This window comes from Scyliorhinus canicula, chromosome 12 (assembly GCF_902713615.1).
Source record: "Scyliorhinus canicula chromosome 12, sScyCan1.1, whole genome shotgun sequence".
Taxonomy (NCBI): domain Eukaryota; kingdom Metazoa; phylum Chordata; class Chondrichthyes; order Carcharhiniformes; family Scyliorhinidae; genus Scyliorhinus; species Scyliorhinus canicula.
In genome coordinates, this window is record NC_052157.1 from 2,696,854 (window position 1) to 2,719,912 (window position 23,059).

The 23,059-nt window shown below is 44.0% G+C and overlaps 1 protein-coding gene across 10 annotated transcripts in view; it reads right to left on the reverse strand.

Annotated features, from left to right (window-relative positions):
- The window catches only part of dennd4a (DENN/MADD domain containing 4A), a 195,360-nt gene that overhangs the window by 166,974 nt on the left and 5,327 nt on the right, over positions 1 to 23,059 (reverse strand). The window contains exon 1 of one of the 10 annotated variants that reach the window (XM_038814016.1): positions 10,128 to 10,150. The exons of the other annotated variants lie outside the window; for them this stretch is intronic. The gene's annotated coding sequence lies outside the window, so the exon portion shown is untranslated. Of the gene's footprint in view, positions 1 to 10,127; positions 10,151 to 23,059 lie in introns of those variants that run through there. 10 annotated transcript variants of the gene reach the window in all.

Sequence of the window (23,059 nt, forward strand, 5' to 3'; positions counted from 1 at the left end):
ATGATAAATACACAATACACCACACTACACAAAGAAATGGTGTAGTAGGTAAGCTACACTGTACTCTATTTTGCGTGATGTAGAACTATTGGACACAGACATCTTAGGCAGAGGGAACTATAGCGACATGTAAGGAGGACTGATAGAGAGGGCTGATGCCAAACTGGTCACGACAAGGAAGAAGTGGGAGGACTTGGGGTTCAAAATAGGGTGGGGACTCTGAAGCGAAGCACTGCACAGGGCCAACTCCAACTCCACGTGCGCAAGATTCAACCTAACTGAACTAAAAGTGGTATATAGAGTCCACTTGACCAGAACCCGAATGAGCAGGTTCTTCCGGAAGTGGAGGATAGATGTAAATGATGCCAAGGAAGACTGGCCAACCACGCCCACATATTCTGATCTTGCCCCAGACTTGCTAGGCACTGGACAGCCTTCTTTGAGGCAATGACCAAAGTGGTGGGGATGAGGTTGGAGCCATTCCCAAAAGTGGCGGTCTTCGGGTTATCAAACCAGCCAGATCTCTTCATGGGGAGGAGGGCTGGTGCCCTTGCCTTTGCCTCCCTGATCGTCTGCCGTAGAATCCTGCTCGGCTGCCGGTCAGCAGCACCGCCTAAAGCTGCGGACTGGCTGTCCGACCTCTCGGAATTTCTCCCAATGGAGAAAATCAAATTCGTCATCCATGGGTCGGTACAGAACATGGGAGCCATTCACCTGACTTTCTGGTCAGCAAGTAGGTAGCCAGGGATGAAGAGAAAGTAGCCAAGACAAAAAGAGGGGGGGGGGGGGGGGCAGGGGAAACAAGAAAACGAGACCGAACCCAGTGGGAGAGCCGGGGCAGCAGGGAGAGAGGGAACCAGGAGGGAGAAAAGAGGGGAACACTGCGGGGAAGGAGACACAGGGACCACAGCAGCCACAGCAAACATGGCAAGGAGGAAGGAAAACAAAAGAACGAAAAGAAGAAACAATCTAAGCACATGTAAATAACAAAAAACAACCGGAATGCAAATAACAATTGGGGTGCAAAAGTCTCATAATTTTATGTGTATTTATATTGTGCTATGTATAACAAAAGCCCAATAAAAGCATTTTTAAAAATATATATTTTGCGGGATGTCCTGCATCCCTTCAACTAATATTAGAGTCATAGAGTTTTATAAGATCATAGAAAGAGGCCTTTCGGCCCATCGTGTCTGCTCCGGCCATCGAGCACCTATCTATTTTAATCCTATTTTCCAGCACTTGGTCCACAACATTGTACGCTGTGGAGTTTCAGGTATTCATCTAAATGCTTGTCAGTTTACTGCTTTTCAAAGGCTTCCCACATCAATTTCTCCTCCAACATTAGTTCCTTACAGGGAAAAAGCTTCATATAAAGGACGGCCTGTTTCAAATTCTCTCCAGTAATTTCTTTGTTTTTGTCTGTAGATTTATATTTAGACATTAGAAGGTAAATTTAATGTCATCAGATTACAATGTGTACAAACAATGATAACTTTTATAACAACAAATAGAAATGCTTGCTAGTTTTAAATCTTTTTTAAAAATGTGTGCTGGATTGTTGTAAAGTGCAAGTTTAGCATTTGGCCCATTATGTCATTCCATTGCTCGGCCCACAACAGAGCTATAGGGTGCAATTCAGCGACTGCGTTATGCCTGGCGTGGATCCCGACGAATAGCAGGAGAGGGCAAAATCGAGATTTGAGTCGGCCGTGACCCACTTTGCAATTCACCTGGCCTGCTCAAGGCGTCAGCCTGCTGTTGGTCCTCCAACCTCTCGGGGGTACAGGGTGCCCTACCTCTCAACCATAGCATCAAGAAGCCTGGCCAGGTCGGCATCACTGGCTTTTAAAGCAGACCAAAGCAGGCCAGCAGCACGGTTCAATTCCCGTACCAGCCTCCCTGGACAGGCGCCGGAATGTGGCGACTAGGGGCTTTTCACAGTAACTTCATTGAAGCCTACTTGTGACAATAAGTGATTTTCATTTAATTTCATCAGATCAGGAGCTGGTTGTTGGGTTATGGGTATAGGGTGGATACGTGGGTTTGAGTAGGGTGATCATGGCTCGGCACAACATCGAGGGCCGAAGGGCCTGTTCTGTGCTGTACTGTTCTATGTGAGATCGGAATTGAACCCGGGTCCCTGGAGCTGTGAGGCAGAGGTGCTAATCTTCTGGGGACTCATTTTTGGCATCAAGTGCCGCGATCTTGCCAATGCTGCCATCGTGAAACTCCCTGTCAAACGCGCCCAAAACCAGACTTTAACTTTGGTCTGCTTAATTGAGCCCGTACAGACAAGTCTAATGTTTTGCCGTTTCTCTTTATCCTTTAACCACAAGTTAGACACAAACAGGTATGTTAAACACTGATTAAGCCGGCTTGAAGTAGTATACTCTGTATTCTGACGAGGCTTTGAGCAAAAGACATATCTGCCAATGTTATTTTCCTAAAAAGTTCACATTTTTCTGTCCATTAATTTCTTAAATTTTAACACCATTAAATCTCCCCAAAACATTCACTGCTCTCGTGAACGCCTCATTTAATTTAAGTTTCCAATAAATATCTCAACCTTATCATCTTAGTGAATCAATGTTGCCTCTTTTCCATATAGTAGCTATCATTCAAAATTGAACGCAGATCCCTTAACCAATCAAATATCTTGCACAACCTTATCCACACTCCATGCTATTTTATTCAAATCCTCCATATACGAAACCCAGAATACCATTTCCCCATTATATTGCTTTATACAACTTGGGTTTTACTTTTAAACATCCGTTCACTTGTGTGTGGCAGGAGATTTTGTCATTCATCGACTATTTCAGGAATCCAACCACTTGATGTATCTCAGTTTTTTTACCCCAAAATGTACCACTTCCCTTTTAAACTGCATTTGCCACATCTCTATCCACATCACTATTCCCTAACCTCGCCATTTAGTCTCCTGCAATGTTTTTTTCGTTTGTCTTGGTGTCTAATTTGGACTCTCCCAATTTTGATATAAATAGGCAATTACAACGAATCTGAATGCCTCTCAAAAAGGCACATCGCAAAGCCCGAAAACTGAGAGCCCCAAAGATAGGATGGTTCTCAAAGAGAACGAAAGGAAGAAAAATTCAGCTATCCTGAAATTGTTTTCTGTCCACTAAATCATCCAACCGTCTGAATAAAATCACTGCTCGAAATAACTGCAGGTCTGATAATCACAAAAACAGACTTGACGGTCAAATAACATGGAGTTTCTTACTATGCTCACGTAATTACTGCTGTTGCCGTGGTAATTGTCTCTTCTTTGCTTTCTCAATCTGTTTCTTTGCTTTTCATTCCATATTTCTTGTTCATACACCACCTACCATGCACATCGTTTTGGGGTTGTGGGGGTGAGACCCACGCAGACTTGGGTAGAATGTGCAAACTCCACACGGACAGTGAGCCGGGGCCGGGATCAAACCCAGGACCTTGGCAGCGTGAGGCAAGGTAGCACAGTGGTTAGCACTGTTAACCATTGTTAGAAGAGTAATGTCAAGAAAAAAATGACAATATGTAAAGATGAAAATACAGTTAGTTGAGAATGGAAGTAAAGATAAATTAAGACACACGGAGTGAGAATATGTTAACCATCACCCCTTGACATTCAATACCATTACTGAATCCCCCACGATCAACATCCTGAGGGGTACTATTGACCAGACTAGACTAGACATATAAATACTGCAGTGACAAGAGCAGCTCAGAGGCTCGGAATCCTGTTCAGAGTAACTCACCTCCTGACTCCCCAAAGCCTGTACACCAGCTACAAGGTGTACAATAGGGCAGCAGGGTAGCATGGTGGTTAGCATAAATGCTTCACAGCTCCAGGGTCCCAGGTTCGATTCCCGGCTGGGTCACTGTCTGTGTGGAGTCTGCACGTCCTCCCCCTGTGTGCGTGGGTTTCCTCCCACAGTCCAAAGATGTGCGGGTTAGGTGGATTGGCCATGCTAAATTGCCCGTAGTGTCCTAATAAAAGTAAGGTTAAGGGGGGGGTTGTTGGGTTACGGGTATAGGGTGGATATGTGGGTTTGAGTAGGGTGATCATGGCTCGGCACAACATTGAGGGCCGAAGGGCCTGTTCTGTGCTGTACTGTTCTATGTTCTAAGTCAGGGGTGTGAGAACCCGCCACTTGCTTCGATGAATGCAGCTCCAACAGCACGCACGAAGCTGGATACCATCCAAAACAAAGCAGCCCACTTGATTACTCCTCCTTCCACAAACATTCAAATTCTCCACCACCGACAAACAGTGGCAGCCGTGTGTACCATCTACCAAGATGCACTGCAGGTACTCACCAACTTAGATGACACCTTCCAAACCCACGACCACTGCCATCTAGAAGGACAAAGGCATGAGATACGTGGCAACACCACCACCTGGACATTCCCCTCCAAGTCATTCACCATCCTGGAAACATATCGCCGTTCCTTCACTGTCACTGGATCAAAGTAAGAAGTCTTACAACACCAGGTTAAAGTCCAACAGGTTTGATTCAAACACGAGCTTTCGGAGCGCAGCTCCTTCCTCAGGTGAATGGCGAGGTCCTCGCCATTCACCTGAGGAAGGAGCTGCGCTCCGAAAGCTCGTGTTTGAATCAAACCTGTTGGACTTTAACCTGGTGTTGTAAGACTTCTTACTGTGCTCACCCCAGTCCAACGCCGGCATCTCCACATCACTGGATCAAAATCCTGGAACACCCTCCCTAACAGCACTGTGGGTGTACCTACACCACGTGGACTGCAGCAATTCAAGAAGGCAGCTCACCACCACCTCCTCAAGGACAATTAAAGATGGGTAATAGGGCAGCACAGTGGCGCAGCGGTTAGCACTATTGCCTCATGGAGCCGAGGACCGGGATTCGAATCCAGCCCGGGTCACTGTCCGTGTGGAGTTTGCACATTCTCCCCGTGTTTGCGTGGGTTTCACCCCCACAACCCAAAGGTGTGCAGGGTAGGTGAATTGGCCACGCTAAATTTCTCCTTAATACAAAAAAGCATGATGGGGTACTCTAAATTTATCAAACAAAGGACGGGTAATAAATTCTGGCCTAGCCGGCGCCATCTACATCCCATAAATAAATTTTTAAAAGCCTGATTTGTAAAGATACAATTAACTATAATTTATACTGAAGAAATGTCTCGTCACTGCGAGTTTAAATAGAGCAACAGATAGTTGGATCACATCGTTACACAAAAGGGAAATACCTTCAAAAAATCATCCAAATACCATGATGACACTGCAGCTTTGAAAACACTGCTCGTCTCTGTTGTTTTTAATCATGCAAACATATGTTGTATACTAGGCAAAGTATCTAAAGAAATCTCTTTAAGATCTATCCTCTGTCGATAATTCTGTAAACACTGACATTGGTAAGCAACAATGTAGTGAAGATTGGATGGTGAGCCAGTCTGTGCCAACATAATTGACCTGACTGGCACGATTGTGTCTTATACTCGGAATTAAGATGCTGCTGAATGGTGCAAGTTGCTGGATTTGTATCAAATAATCTGCTCCATTTTGATTGGCCTTTTAAGCCTGGATTTGTTTTGTTGTCCAGAATGGTGGACAGCGAATTTCATATACAACAAGACCAGAAGACGTGATCGCATTCATTAAATTACTTCAAGTATCAAATGACATTGCCTCGGCACTCAGGATAAGCCAGTTAATAATGTATATCTGACTAGCTTTGGGAAATGCCAAATCCCTCAGCAGATTTTCGAATGGCGTCTCAGAGTGACAACAGAATCTAGCATCGGGCCACGGTTCAATGCATTTATCGAGTAAAATAAAATTTATTTCCAGAGATGAAAAGAATTTGAAAATAATGCCTAGAGATGATTCTTCCCTGTGTCAGTTGTTAAGAAGTTTTGTCATTTGTGATCTTAGCAGGAAATTTCAGGCGCACTTGATGTAAACCTAACATAATTTCAAAATAAGTTTTAATTAAAGCCATGAATTTTCGGCAGTGGCTCATTTTAAAATCACCCTTTTTCTTGGGGCTACCTTATTAAAATATGATACATTATACTCTAATTGTGGCCTTTATAAGGGTTCAAAAAAATGTCCCTACTTTATGAAGCTCAAAATCCCATTGACTTCGCTAACGACCCTCTCAATGTGCCCTGCTGCATTTATAGATCTATGCACATGAACCCCCAGGTCCCTTTGAACTTGCAGATTTTTTTTTTATAAAAAGATTTTATTGGGTTTTTGAACAAAGAACAAAGTATATTTACCGTTATGTACACAGAATAAGAAATATATATGTACATACATATATAGAAGAGAAGGGCACACCCAAACATACCAAAAAAAAAGTAATAATAAAAAATAAAATAGAATAACTGGCAGGGTATAGTGCAGCTCAACAGCAGCAACTCTATACAACTGGCAAAACTATTTAAGTAGGCGACTGTTTGTGGGGGGGCGGAGACTGGGGAGGTAAATATACATTTGGGTGCCGGAGAAACAATTACAGTGGGCAATACTCGAATGGGTTTGGTGTTGGTATTATCACTTGCTTCTCCCGGACGGGTTTCGCTGCCGTTGTTCGTCTCGCGCTCACCTCCGCTTCAGCCGTTCCTCCCGCCTTTCGCCTGTATTCTCCTTGTTCTCTGTTCATGGAGATGCCATGCCGTATCCCGTGCCCTCCTTCTGGCTGTCATTTCCCTGCCTCTCCCCCCACCTCCCTGGTTCCCTGTTCCCCCTCCCCCCCTCCTGTGGTTCACCTTTCTTTCCTCTTAGGTTTAGCTGTCCCCACCCCGATCAATCTCTCCCTCTCATGCTTTGGCTGCTTTCCGCTGATTAGTGGCTACCTGGCGATTCGTTGGCCACAAACAGGTCCCGGAACAACTGGGTGAATGGCTCCCACGTTCTGTGGAAGCCGTCGTCTGACCCTCTGATGGCGAATTTGATTTTTTCCATTTGGAGAGATTCCGAGAGGTCGGACAGCCAGTCTGCAGCTCTGGGTGGTGCTGTTGACCGCCAGCCAAACAGGATTCTACGGCGGGCGATCAGGGAGGCAAAGGCAAAGGCGTCCACCCTCCTCGCCAGGAACAGATCTGGCTGGTCTGAAACCCCGAAGACCGCCACTATCGGGCATGGCTCCACCCTCATCCCCACCACTTTGGACATAGCCTCGAAGAAGGCTGTCCAGTACCCCGCAAGTCTGGGGCAAGACCAGAACATGTGGGCGTGGTTGGCCAGGCCTCCTTGGCACCGTTCACATCTATCCTCCACCTCCGGAAAGAACCTACTCATACGGGTTCTTGTTAAGTGGGCTCTATGTACCACTTTTAGCCGTGTCAGGCTGAGCCTTGCGCATGTGGAGCTGGTGTTGACCCTTTGCAGTGCTTCGCTCCAGAATCCCCACCCTATTTCAATCCTCAGGTTCTCCTCCCATTTCTTTTGCGTCCAGTACAGTGTCGGCCCTCTCTACCAGTCGGCCATACATGTCGCTACAGTTTCCTTTATCTAGTATGCTCGCGTCCAGTAACTCTTCCAGTAAGGTCTGTCGTGGCAGTTGTGGCTACGTCCTTGTCTCCTTTCATAGGAAATTTTTGAGTTGTAGATACCTTAGCTCGATCCCCCTGGCTAGCTGGAATTTCTCTGTCAGTTCGTCCAGTGTTGCGATCCTGCCGTCCGTGTATAGGTCCCTGACTGTCAGTGTCCCTCCTCCCTGCTCCCAAGTTTTGAAGGTGGCGTCAGTCAGCGCTGATGTGAACCTGTGGTCGTTGCAGATGGGAGCTTTGTCCGACATTTTGGTCAGGCCAAATTGCTGCCGTAGTTGGTGAACGTGCACTCTTTAAAACTGTGCCGCTAAGTCTAAATCGTCTCTCTCTATGCCTTCCGCTAAAATATATCACCGCACAGTTCTCTGTATTAAATTTCATTTTTCGGTCATCTGCTTGGTCTGCTCGGTGATGTCCGGTTGCAGTGCATTGGTATCACGCTCAGTTGTTGTACCTAGTTCGGCATCATTTGGAAAATGTATTCTGTATTCCAACATCCAAGTCATGTATATGCATCAAAAAGAGTGAGCCAAGCACTGAACCTTGGAGATCGACAGTGTCAACCATACTCCAGTCCAAAAAACAAGTTTAACCCTCTTTGTTTTCTGTTATTTGGTTCCCCTGGCTTATCCCAACACAACCCTACCCCCACCCACATGGCCACTGTCCCGTGTTCAGTTTTGCTGCCTCTCAGCACTGACCTCTGTTCTAGATAACGGATAGGCTTTGGAGAGTCAGAAGACGAGTTACTCGCCGCAGGATTTCCAGTGTCTGACCTGCTCTGGTAGCCACAGTATTTATATGGTAGTCCAGCTCAGTTTCTGGTCAATAGTAATCCCAAGGATTTGATGGTGGATGATTCAGTGATGGGAATGCCATTGACTGTCAAGGGGTGATGGTTAGATTCTCACAAGTGTGGTGCAAATGTTACAACCACTTATCAGCCCAAACCTGGATATTGTCCAGGTCTTACTGGATTTGGATACGGACTACTTCAACTTCTGAGGAGTCGCGAATAGTGCTGAACATTGTTCAACCACCAGTGGACATCCCCACCTCTGACTTTATGATGGAAGGAAGGTCATTGATGAAGCAGCTGAAGATGGTTGGGCCTAGGACAATACCCTGAGGAACTCCTGCGGTAATGTCCCGGGGCTGAAATGATTGACCCACAACCATCTTCCTTTGCGCTAGGTATGATCTGGATTGCTGCCAAATTGAACGGTGCAGTGGAATGGATGATTTAAATGGATGTTTAATGGTCCCCATTACTGAGACTAGCATCACAATTCCACAATTAGAAAAGTATTGTTCATGTGCTGGACATGATTTTTTTTCTGTTGAGCAGTTTTGCCAATTGAGTCACTAAGACTTCGATAATTCACATATGAAAGGTTAGTATGAAGTTCACTGCTGCTATGAATACTTAGAAGTACAGTACAGATTTGGCTTTCTAAACCTGGAGTTTGCCTGCAGGAAATATTATGAGCCCTTAAAACTGGAGTAAATTGCTCGTGTTAATGAATTTAAAATGGCAAAATGAGGGTATTACTGGCAGGTTGACTGGTCCAAGTTTTGCTCGAGTGGATTGGTGCCTGTTTATTGTCACCCCAAAATTCCAGAAGTACTGATCTTAAAAAGCTGAAAGTTTTTGCTTTAAGGCCATCCTGGTCGACAAGTTGAAAGAATCATAGAATCCCTACAGTGCAGAAGGAGGCCAAAGAACGCCCTACTTAAGCCCATGCCTCCACCCTATCCCAGTAACCCACCTAACCTTTTGGACATTGAGGGGCAATTTAGCATGGCCAATCCACCTAACCTGCAAATGTTTGAACTGTGGGAGGAAACCGGAGCACCCGGAGGAAATCCACGCAGATATGGGGAGAACGTGCAGATTCACCCGAGGCCGGAATGCCCCTGGAGCTGTGAGGCAGCAGTGCTAACCACTGCACCACCATGCAAAGGGTCTGTAGAAGATTGTCTGCAAATCTTTAAGATGTTTAAAAATATTGGAAAAGATACACATAATTGTTTGACCCAGCCCTTGTCCAACAGGAAATGTTGCAAGTCTCTGACACAGTAGAAAAATAACTTAGAAATACAAATATAAACCAATAATTGGCTTTGTGATGAAACAGTTCTGAATATACTTCCTCTTTCCTAGTACCTCCCAAATACACGGAAAAGAGTTCCAGCTTCAAGTGAATGTTGAATGAACACGAACATTGAGGTGTGTGTACTTTCTGCTATGTCTGCCATGGTGTGTGTAGGATGAGGCATCAACATCCCATTAACAGATTTTAACCCAGGAAGAATTTGTTTCTCATTATCGGTTATTGCCAATCCCCCAACCGGCAAAGAAATCCCAAAATCATCGTGAAAATTAGTTTTTTTAAATGTCTTCAACAATCACTACATACAGGAAATGTTTCAGCGAGTCAGAGAGATTTGCAGAGATGGACTGATTTAAGTATAGTTAAAAATAGTCAACTGAGCCGAACAAAGGAATATCAGCTCGTCTAACTCTGATAGCTTCTATTACTCTCAGACAGTAACTTTTGCTTCAATAGGCTAACACCTACCAGTTAATCTTGGATCCCTTCTGATCAGCTCAACCTCCCTCCGTACAATTCATACAATTGTACCATATGTATGACTTGTACTTTTAGTAGGAGCACAGTGTATTCTGCAGCACACAATGCCTGGAAAACATTTATGAATTGGTACATCAGTCAGGACAAGATTTCAAAACGTTGGCTTGGACTTTACTACAAAGATGAACAATTAATAGATGGCACTTGCAATAGTGGAAAGGGGGCCATGAGTATGACGAGGAAAATGTTATGTTTCAAAGACATTTCTCTCTTATACATGAAAAGAAAGCACCTATATATTAGTAAGTTTAACAAAGCTTTATACTTGATATTCACGCCTGTCACGGGCTGCAGTTGACTTTGATAGCTATGAGGATATATAAAGAAAAGGTAAACATTTAACTGTGTTTAACATTCTGTGGCAGATTGCATCACAGCAGCTTCCCAGTAACCGTGTGGCAATAACTGTCATCAGTGGTCAGATAAGCAATGACTAATCTGTTTCGAAGGACAGTGGTGGCTGAATGAGATTCAGTTCAAGTACACTGGGAAATCTCTGCTTCAATAGAAAGATTACAAACCACAAAACATGTCAACTTGCATCTTCATAAATTTCAGCAGCAGCATTTCAAACATTCACATAGGTGTTCATAGATAGATCATATAATTTACAGTGCAGAAGTAGGCCATTCAGCCCATCGAGTCTGCACTGGCTCTTAGAAAGAGCACCCTACCCAAGGTCAACAACTCCACTATCCCCATAACGCAGTAACCCCACCCAACACTAAGGGCAATTTATCATGGCCAATCCACCTAACCTGCACATCTTTGGACTGTGGGAGGAAACCGGAGCACCCGGAGGAAACCCACGCACACACGGGAAGGATGTGCAGACTCCGCACAGACAGTGACCCAAGCCCGGAATCAAACCTGGGACCCTGGAGCTGTGAAGCGATTGTGCTATCCACAATGCTACCGTGCTGTTCCTTTGAAGGAAAATGTAACTATTTTATAAAAAGAAAAGCATCTCTATTATTACCAAGTATGGAATGATGTGGGGAGAGCGGGGCGAGGCTAGCTGGGAGGGGGCTGACAGCTGGGAGGGGAAAGATTTAAATGATTAAACATTTCATCCTTACTATGTAGCAAATTGTCAGTCTAGATAAAGACTACAAAATTATGCCCAGAACCATTCAATAAACTTTATGCGAAGGAGTAAGAGTTGATATCTCCGTCTACCCTCAAATGTTGGGGAAACTCAGAACTGGGGCCCAAATTAAATGAAGATATTGTTAATTAATGTACAGGATGCGGCCATCACTGACTGGGTTATTGCCCTTCCCTAATTATCCTTGAGAAGGTAGTGGTGAGCTGACTTCATAAACTGCCAAAGTCCCTGTGACGCACAAATGAGTCCATTAGGGAATTCAGCGAAAACCTTTTTTAACCAGAGTGGTTAGAATGTGGAACTTTCTATTGCTACAGTAGTTCAGGTGAACAGTACAGATACATTTAGGGGGAGGCCGGATAAACATAAGAGGGAGAAAGGAATAGGAAGATGCGTTGATTGGGTTAAATGAAGAAGGGCAAGAAGCAGTGTGTGTGGAGCTTAAACTTGCATGGATCCGATGGGCCAGTATGGCTTGTTTCTCTGTGTAAATATCATGTCATACTGTGCAATATCTCAATCATTTCAAAGCAGTAATCCATGCTGAAAGTTCCGGTGATAGTTTTGAACTGTTAAATCTTTGCTCTAGTTTCTTAGGGCACCAAGTGGTCTCCTTATTGTGATCACTGCAGAGGCTTCCTATTAATTATGCTCGTGCCCAAGATACATTCGCGCTTTTTGAATGGTCCAACTTCAATAATTCTTCATGAAGATTCGCACGCACAGAGACACACCTGTGCACAGAGACTCACGCACACTGAAAACAAGGATAAACTAGTAGCACAAATTAGAACAATTGCTGCTTGCCAATATTGAGCACCAAAACATCTAGCCTGGCAAGAGTTAATCAAAAACAGCAATGCAGGTTATCAAGGGCTTGAAAGGGCAGCACAGTAGCACAGTGGTTAGCACTGTTTCTCACAGCGCCAGGGTCCCAGGTTTGATTCCCGGCTTAGGTCACTGTCTGTGCGCTGTCTGCAAGTTCTCCCTGTGTCTGCGTGGGGTTCCTCCGGGTACTCCCGTTTCCTCCCATAAATCCTGAAAGACGTGCTCTTAGGTGAAATGGACATTTTGAATTCACCCTCAGTGCACCTAAACAGGGGCTTTTCACAGTAACTTCATTGCAGTGTTAATGTAAGCCTTCTTGTGACAATTAAGATTATAATTATGGGCAGCACGGTGGCGTAGTGGTTAGCATTGCTGCCTACGGCGTTGAGGACCGGGTTCGAATCCCAGCCCTGGGTCACTGTCCGTGTGGAGTTTGCACATTCTCCCCGTGCCTGCGTGGGTTTCACCCTCACAACCCAAAGATGTGCAGGGTAGGTGGACTGGCCACGCTAAATTGCCCCCTAATTGGAAAAAAATAATTGGGTACTCTAAATTTATGTTTTAAAAAAATTATAATTATAATTATATCGCGAGCAAGGCAAATGCCCTTGTGAATCATCATTAGAATGGTACTTCTAATCCAGGGTTCTTCAGAAAAGATGCAAAGACTTGGAGGTGGAGGAGGCCTTATAGTCACCGACCATTCAAACTGCATTTAAAAGGCCATGTTTTCAGAAACAGATTCTATTTGGGACAGATTGAATGGAAAAATAAATGAATCAGTCCAATGACACAGCTCATTTGTGTCAACATACTTTACCACTGAGGAATGCATATAGGATTGTGCCAACATTTTCCCTCGAGGTTGGATTCTCAATCTCAGTACACAATGTGCAGACGGGGAGGACTCAGAGCCTTAAGATTCAGCAGCAATACAGGTATAAAGGACAGGTCACCTGCCCATTCCATCAAGCATGGAGATACTTGGATAACACCTGGTATCGAATTATTCAGGAAAACGGTATGAAATTAAATGAAAATCGCTTATTGTCACGAGCAGGCTTCAATGAAGTTACTGTGAAAAGCCCCTAGTCGCCACATTCCGGCGCCTGTCCGGGGAGGCTGGTACGGGAATCGAACCGTGCTGCTGGCCTGCTTGGTCTGCTTTATAAGCCAGCGATTTAGCCTTGTGAGCTAAACCAGCCCAAAGGTTTGGTATAAGACCAAAGATCCAACTTTACATAATGATTTATATAACTCGCCCTCGCACATGATCACAATCAAATTGCTCACTGTAACGTACACTATGACTGTATATTTATTCTGGGTTAACTTACCCAGAAGGCTTAAGAAACCTGCTGACAACTCAGATTTTAAAACACTGTCATCCTTTCCATGATTTATGTTTTGCTCATAAGCACAACCCAAATAAATGAACCATTTGAAGGATTAGAAAAGTGGGAGAAGGGTCTATATAATTCAATTTAAGTCACTAAATAGCATTGTAGTTCATCCCCATATTGTGCAGTGATGTGGCATATATTGTCCAGACAGCCAATACCAGCAAAAAAATCCTATGAAAGTCCAGAGTTGATTTTAGGCCAGTAATCACAGAGTCCAAAACAAGAAAAGTTCTAAACATGTCAAAAACTTTCTAGACCAGCTGCTATTTTTCACAATATAGAGTTGAATTTTACTTGTAAAAAGCGACCATCTTCTGACTTAGATGCGTGGACTAAACAGGTATGCAGACGTTGGCAATGGACAATGTGCAAATAATATCACATGGACAAACTTCTCAGAGAAATGTACTAGAATGGAAACAAACTGATGTATTAAATGTGTTGACAGAACCATAGGCTTTCAATGCCCATTCGACAACCGGAGCTAGCTCCATTTCTTTACCCACATCCTTGGACATGCTTCCTTTCCAAACACTTCTTAAATTGCCTTGCCAAAAATGTTAAGTCTGTGTGCGAAAGCAACATGAAAGTAAATTATTCCAGTGTCACGCAATAACAGTGGCAAAAATCTCCTACGGTCCCTCTTGAGTGTCCCTTCCAGTATTATTTACCATTCACAAACAACCTTTCCACCATATCACGGTATATTAGTATTCATCCTTTCAAAATATTTCATCATTTTGTAACCCTCCAATAGATTTTCTTCTTAACCTACTCTGTTTCAGTAAAATATAACTGTGCAGCCTTTTTTGACAACCTATCATTGCAGAGAATCTTCATTGTGCCCCACGGCTGTCACATCCTTCCTACAATATGGTATTTAGAATTGTTCACAGTAGTAATACAACTGTGGCCTAACTAATATCATGTACAAATTCAGCATCTCTTCTTTGCACCAGTAAAATCCCAAGATAGCATTTGTCCTTTTCTCTTTAAATGTTTCTGCTCATCAAGTTGAAGGACCTAAGTATTAGAGAATTAAGCACTTCCGATTTTGCATCCAGTCTTAGCATCAAGCAGTCTTCAATCAAGTATTGCCCTGCATGATGTACCATAAAGCTCCCTCGACTCTGCCCCAAAATGTCTGATTACCAACTTCAGAACAATGTCTCCTGCTGCACCATTCCTCATGTCTTGCTATTCTGCAGATTTTCCAAAGGAAACTTCATGGCATGGCTTAAGTAACTAGTTTGCTATGTGAACCCAACAGCCACATGAGACTGGATTAAGACTGGCTAAATTCATTTAATTAGACACTTACAGCCAGCAGACAAGAGACATTGATAATATAAATCTAGGCAGGATTAAGTCCACGTCTTTGTGATTATGCACTTTCAGAGATTTCATTAGTGAACAAAAAGGGATTTATTTTGTGATCTTCTGCAGCTAACTCTAAAATACGTCTGCTCAGGAGAGCTCCTCCCTGGGGTGCTTCCCCACTCGGAATCCCGATTGGTCACCCAGGCCAGGTGACCTTTCCTCTGTTGGTTTGCCCTTAGAGGGACAATCACCAGTCTTGTAACCCAGTGGGTAGCATCCCTATCGCCAAGCCGGAAACGTTGAAGCTGAGTGCCACCCAGGACTTGATGGCCACGGCAGACACCTTCATGGTGTGGCCAAACAAGTTGATTGCTGACCTGTAAATCCTTCTGATGAAATGAAAATCGCTTACTGTCACAAGTAGGCTTCAATGAAGTTACTGTGAAAAGCCCCTAGCTGCCATATTCCGGCGCCTGTTCGGGGAGGCTGGTACGGGAATTGAACCGTGCTGCTGGCCTGCCTTGGTCTGCTTTCAAAGCCAGCGATTTAGCTGTGTGCTAAACCAACTGATACACCTACTGCAGGCAGTCGGACGGAACCATGTGGTGATTGGAGTGCAACAGCACCCCCATATAAATAGACTCCACCCAGAAGCTCTTGCCACAGACTGTACTCTGTAAAAAGTGTTCTCTTCACTTTAAGGGACTGCTGGAGAGGGCGGTAGGATTTGCATCCAGACTTGGTGTTAAACCGCTATTTCTTTTTTTTTAAACTTAAAAATTTTTTTTAGAGTGCTCAATTCATTTTTTCCAATTAAGGGGGCAATTTAGCGTGGCCAATCCACCTACCCTGCACATCTTTTGGGTTGTGGGGGGCGATACCCACGCAAACATGGGGAGAATGTGCAAACTCCACACGGACAGTGACCCAGAGCCGGGATCGAACCTGGGACCTCAGCAACGCGAGGCAGCAGTGCTAACCCACTGCGCCACCGTGTTGCCCTTCAAACCACTATTTCACTCCATTCTTCCCAGCTGCGTTTTCATGGCCTATTACAAGAGTAAGTCTCAGCTAGGATAAACACCCAATGATAGTAGGATGCCTCTATCCATGATAATATATTACAGGGTACCGAATATAGTAAAACAGAACTTGCATGTTCTGACATTATTTCCAAAATTAAAGAATAAAATAATTTGCAGAGAGTGACACTAATATATAGCACAGAAGCCATTCTCCCATTTCAGGATTATCAATTTAATAAAACTATGCACATTGTGCTAGTTGATTACTTATACTCAAACAGCAGAAAAGCAGTTGTACAGCTTGTCTGGCATGTTATTAATTGGTGACTCAAGTGTCCACAATCAAGTCAGTGATACAACGATGTCTTCAAGAAGGAAAAATAGACAATGGTGTTACAAACTTTATTTCCCCACTCGAATATTTTATGTGAATTGTGGGCAATTCCTGCTTCTTTAGTTATCGGCATAATTGAGTTCCCTCAGGAGGGAGAGAGGGTGCAGCAAGAAATGAGCATCAGCTTTTGAAAATCTGTGTGATTTAAGTGACATGTCCCTGCACTTCCTTTCTCTACACCATGTCCAAGTCAAATTCAACTTTGGAATTTCCCCAAATTTAGAAGTGAATTCAATATTCTTCAACATCTGCTCAGTGTCTAATGATTTCCGGAGGATTCCAATGCACTAAAAGTGAAAGGACATCAAGGCAAGATTAATCAAGATGACGATAACAGTTGGCCCACATCCAGAACAACGTGTCCCAGCAGTTAATGTCCCACAATAATTTTCCGATGGTTCTGCATATGTTTGGCTTTTTATCATATATGCTCCCATTTTAATGGCAGCCTCATTAAGGAATGTTGTAGACAAAAGGCATGCACTGCAACCACCTGATCTTCTAATCGCAAGAAGGTCATGTGAAGGTGGATCAAAAACAAGGAATTCTCCTTTTTGTACAGGATCGGGTCTGGATTGGGAGGTGGGTCATACTTAAATTCAAATGTATAAAAACTATTCTCATGCATCTTCAACAAAGAATATGAGAATCTGCAAAAAGTACAATGGAAAAACAGATTGATAGTGGCGGATAGACACTCAAAAGTTTAAAAATCAGACAAGTCCTTAACTGGGTTACAATAGCATAGTTGTTACCTTACTGGGCCAGTAATCCTGACCTTGATCTGTAATTAAAAGGCGGGTATCAGTAAAAGTAACCATGAACCTATCAAATTGTTGTAAAAACCCAACTAGTTCATTACTGTGTCATGAGAATGTCCCTTTGAGAAAGGTTTAGTCTCTTATCATGTGACTTGTAGCACATTGGGCTGTGGCTGTGCTGGGGTTTCAGTCTCAGTTTGACTGCTTTGGACGGCAGAAGGAGAAAGAAGTGTTTCCCTGTTTTTCTCTGTTCTCATTGTAAAAGCTGTTCCAGTGAAAAGCCCATTGGTTGTGGCAAACTGCCTTGGTAACTTTAAAGATATAGTTGCTTTCCCGAAGGAGTTTGAATCTGTTGGTTGGAACTGGATCAGAATTTCAGTAAAAGGACCAGCCTATTGAAGTTATTCAAGTGAGAATACAGTGTGCTGGGCCACGCCCTTGAAAAGGGGTTTTGGTTTAATTGGATTTTGTTATTGAATTGGAACAGCTAAGGGGGAATTCATCAAGTGTTATACATAGATTACTGTAGCTGTGTGGTATCTTTGTTTGTAATTGATTAAAATTCTTGCTGTGTTTATTTACACATTATATATATATGTATGTTAACTACATTCTTAGCATAAACCTTGTCTGATTAAAGTGTCCAGGAAGTCTGATGAATCACCCCTGCAGTGAAAGCTTTTGTGCTCATCCAAGCCAAATTCAACTTAAAGGTTGTAGGTCAGGTGAACTTCATAATACACTTTGGAGTTTCTTAGCCCTGGCCCATAACAAGTGTCCTTCAGGAAAGGAAATCAACCAACCTTACCAAGTGACTCTAGTTCCACACAAACAGGTTGACACTCAAATACCCTCAGTTGCAACCCAGTATGGATTTTTGTATTCGTTCACGGGACGTGGGGGTCACAGGCTGTGCCAGCATTTATTGTCCATCCATAATTTCCCTTTAGGGGACAGTTAAGAGTCAACCACATTGTTGTGAGTCTGGAGTCACATGTAGACCAGACCAGGTAAGGATGGCAGATTTCCTTCCTTAAGGCACATTTGTGAACCAGATGGGTTTTCATGACAATTAGCAATGGATTCATGGTCATCATTTGACTTTTAATTTCAGATTTTTACTGAATTCAAATGTCACTATCTGCAGTGGTGGGATTGGAACCCGGGTCCCCAGAGCATTACTCTGGGTCTCTGGATGAGTAGTTCAGTGACAGTAACACTACGCCACCAAGACACCATTTCCCCACGGTTGCATTTGATGAGGCAATCCTGACACTTTATCTATCATTGGTACAACTGTCCTTAGGAACACTGTGTATAGTTCTGCTCACTGCTGTACAGAGAGGATATTGCAGCATTTTAAAGAAGAGAGTTAACAGATTTGAGGGGGTGGAGGGATTCCATAATGATGATTGATTTTGTAAACTTAAATTTTCACTGGAACAAAGATTGCGATTATCCGATTGCTGTTTTTAGTATTTTGAAGAGACTGGATAATGTGGATGATGACCAGCTGTTCCACCTTGTCCAGAACAAGTAGATCCAGGGGTCAGGATCTGTGCTCTAAGAGGGGGATAACATTGAAACAGAACTGGAGTCAGCGAGTGGCCAATCTATGGAATAGGCTTCCAAGGGAGATAATGAAAGCAGATAGTACTGACTCACTTAAAAACAAATTAGATAGATTTCTTTCAGAAAATAACATTTTAGGCTTGGAAGCCCTGGTCACGGCTCCTCTACCGCTGCCGCCGGCCAAGTACACCATCAGCCCGGTAGTGGTGGCGACCCTGCGATATGGGGCCAGTGGAGGAGGCATGTGGGGGAGATGGGGGCGTCTGTCTGGGCGCCAATCTGCGACAACCATCGGTTTGCCCCCGGCAGTATGGATGGGGGGTTCCGAGTATGGCGGCGAGCAGGGGCGGGAACGGTGGGTGATATGTTCCTGGAAGGGAGCTTTGCGAGTTTGAGGAGCTTGGAGGAGAAATTTGGGTTGGTAAGGGGAAATGATTTTAGATACCTACAGTTGCGGGACTTTGTTCGTAGACAGGTCCCATCTTTCCCACGCCTCCCGCCAATGGGGATCCTCGACAGAATAGTCTCTAGGAGGGAAGAAGGGGAGGGCAGAGTCTCGGGTATATATAAGGTGCTCATGAGGGAGGAAGGGTCCAGAGGAACTGAAACTTAAATGGGAGGAGGAGCTAGGCGGGGAAATGGAGGATGGGCTGTGGGCAGAGGCCCTGAGTAGGGTAAATTCGACCGTGACATGTGCTAGGCTCGGGCTGATCCAATTTAAGGTCGTTCACCGGGCCCATATGACGGTGGCTCGGATGAGCAAATTTTTCGGGATAGAGGACAAATGCGCTAGGTGCGCGGGAGGACCAGCGAACCATGTTCACATGTTTTGGGCATGCCCTAAGCTGAGGGGGTACTGGGAGGGATTTGCGGGGGTCATGTCCCAGGTGCTAAAAACAAGGGTGGTGATGAGTGTAGGGGTGGCAATTTTTGGGGTTTCGGAAGACCCGGGCGTCCAGGGGGAGAAAGAGGCTGATGTTTTGGCCTTTGCTTCCCTGATAGCCCGGCGACGAATATTATTGGCGTGGAGGGACTCAAAGCCCCCGAAGACTGAGTTGTGGCTTGCAGACATGTCGAGTTTCCTGGGGATGGAAAAAATTAAGTTCGCCTTGAGGGGATCTGTGCAGGGGTTCACCCGGAGGTGGCAACCATTTATTGACTTCTTTGCGGGAGAGTGAGCGTCAGCAGGGGGGTAGAGTAGAGTAGGAGGGAAAATATGGCGGGTAGTACCGGTGGGAGGGGAGCGGGCTTGTGCAATATGTTACGATGGAAGTATTGAAAATACGTGGATGTTTGCACATTTTTGCCCTTTTTGCTTTCTTTCTGATGATGTCTGTAACTGTTTATAAAGCCAAAAACTACCTCAATAAAATTGTTTATTAAAAAAAAAAGAAAATAACATTTTAAGTTCAGTAATTTGAGACATGGGACGTGTGGTGACGGAGGAGTGCTCGTGAGGAACAGGTAACTTTGGACATATTGTTCATAAAGCTCCCCATCACTGGGGCCTTTTCCTAACCTCTGTCAGCTGTAAACTCATCGATAGACATTGATCACGATGATTAGTCAATAACTCCATTATCGCTGGATCATGTGGCTACAGTGCTGGTAGAGGTGAACTTAGTGGCCTTGGTCTTTTATCATTGACAATTTCTCTATTAGTAAAGAATGTGCTATTTAGAAAGTCCGGTAAGTATAGATCCACAGAGAATCTGAAAATGGTATACTCCCTACAATCCTCATAGAAACAAGAATAAATTAGTGAAATTCGTCTCAGTCTCTCTCCATAGAATAAGTCTTTCATCCCAGGAATCAAGCTAGTGAATCTTTGTTGCACCTCTCCCAAGGCAAGTGGATCTTTCCAAAGGTATGGAGACCAAAACCGCACACAGTACATCGGTATACAAAAACCCTGTACGATTGCAGCAAGACTACCCAACTCATCCTCCAATCCCCTTGCAATGACCTCCAATATACAATGTGCCTTTCTAATTGCATGTTGTATTGCATATTAACTTTGCTTTTCATGTCCAAGCTCACCAGGTCCCTCTAAAACCAATTATTAACTGTTTTTCATTATTTAGAAATTATTTACCTATTCTCCCCACCAATGTGCATAACCTCACATTTCCCCACAAAACGTACTGCATCTGCCACCTTATTGCCCACTCAACTAACTTAAAGAGGGAATTAACGCAATAGTGAAGCAGGATATTAGCTCTGCCAATGTGGAATCTGCATGGGTAGAGCTGAGAAACATCCAGGGGGGTATTATATACAGACCCCAAACTGTAGTGGTGATGTTGGAAGTGGCATTAAACAGGAAATTAAGAGACGCATGCAATAAAGGAACATCTGCAATTGTGTGTGACTTCAATCTGCATACAGATTGGACAAATCAAATTAGTAACAATCCCATAAAGGGAGAATTCCTGGAATGTATACGGGATGATTTTCTGTACCAATACATTGAGAAACCACTAGAGAACAGGCCATCCTAGACTGGTATTGTGTAATGAGAAAGGAATAATTGGCAATCTAGTTGTGCAAGGTCCTTTGGGGATGAGTGAAGATAGTATCATAGAATTCTTCAAAATGGAGAGTGACATTGTTGATTCTGAGACTAGGGTGCTGAATCTAAATGAAGGAAAAGATGATGGTATGAGGCACAAGTTGGCTATGAAGGATTGAGGAACACTATGATGCTGGATAGGCAATGGCAAACATTCAGAGTGCATGGGTAACTGCAACAATTGTTCAGTCCTGCCTGTTGCAAAAACAGAACAGGAAAGGTGGCCCTACGAAGGCTTACAAGGGAAATTAGAGATAACATTAGATCCAAGGAGGAAGTATACAAATTGGCCAGAAAAAACAGCAGATCTGAGAATTGGGAGCAGTTTAGAATTCAGCAAAGGAGAACAAAGGGATTGATTAAGAAGGGGAAAATAGAGTAAGAGGGTGAGCTTACAGAGAATATAAAAGCTGACAGTAAAAGCTTCTGTAGGCATATGAATAGAAAAAGATTGGTGAAGACATTTGTCGGTTCCTTAGTCAGAAACAGGGGAATTTATAATGGAGATCAAAAAAAATGACTGACCAACTAAATGCAAACTTTGGTTTTCTTCACAAAGGAGAACACAATTAACATACCAGAAATGTTGGGGAATCACAGCAGGAAGGACGTTGCCGATGGTGGGGGAGTCCAGAACCATGGGTCAAAATCAAAACCATTTAGGACTGAGTTGAGGAGAAATGTCTTCACCCAGATAGTGAGCCTGTGGAATTGACTAGCACAGGAAGGATTTGAGGCCAAAAAAATTAAATGTTTTCAAGAAGGAGTTAGATATAGGTCTTGGTAGGGCAGCACGGTGGCATAATGCTTAGCACTGCTGCCTCACGGCGCTGAGGTCCCAGGTTCAATCCCAGCTCTGGGTCACTGTCCGTGTGGAGTTTGCACATTCTCCCTGTGTTTGTGTGGGTTTCGCCCCCACAATCCAAAGATGTGCAGTGTAGGTGGATTGGCCACGCTAAATTGCCCCTTAATTGGGAAAAAATAATTAGCTACTCTAAAAAATGTTTTTAAAAAGGCAATGATTGCTGCTCTTTGCCCCTGGACTCCTGCTTGTCAAAGGGCATGAATATGAAGATAAACAGCTCAGGTCACTGGCCTCAATATACAAAACATGCCTTCTAAAATCAAGTTCAGCTGTGTCCAAAATGACACATCCATGCTGCATGAAAAACTGCTTTTATACTAACTGCCAGTAGACTGAGAATGGGAACCACAGAATCAATACCAACCTGGAAATCACTGATTCACATTAATTTAATTCTGAACAGCAGAAGAGATTCCTACTTGTGTCTATTTTGCAGAGTTTGTTTTAAGAGTAGGAAATTCACATTTCCAAAGTATTTCAAAGTCAACTTGAAGGGAAATTTAACTTCAGGTCTATGGGGAAGGAGCAGGGGAGTGGTTTGCTTGGACACATATACTAACGGCAAAATGGGCTGATTAACCATCTTCTGTTCTACATTATTCAGTGATTCTAAATCATAGAATTTACAGTGCAGAAGGAGGCCATTCGGCCCATCGAGTCTGCACCGGCTCTTGGAAAGAGCACTCTACCCAAGGTCAACACCTCCACCCTATCCCCATAACCCAGTAACCCAACCCAACACTCAGGGCACTTTAGCATGGCCAATCCACCTAACCTGCACATCTTTGGACTGTGGGAGGAAACCGGAGCACCCGGAGGAAACCCACGCACACAGGGGGAGGACGTGCAGACTCCGCACAGACAGTGACCCAGCCGGGAATCGAACCTGGGACCCTGGAGCTGTGAAGCAATTGTGCTATCCACAATGCTACCGTGCTGCCCCATAATCTCTGTGCTTTCATAAAGTTTCCAAGAAATCTCAGAGATTTCTTCTAACTGTTTGACTTTGCAC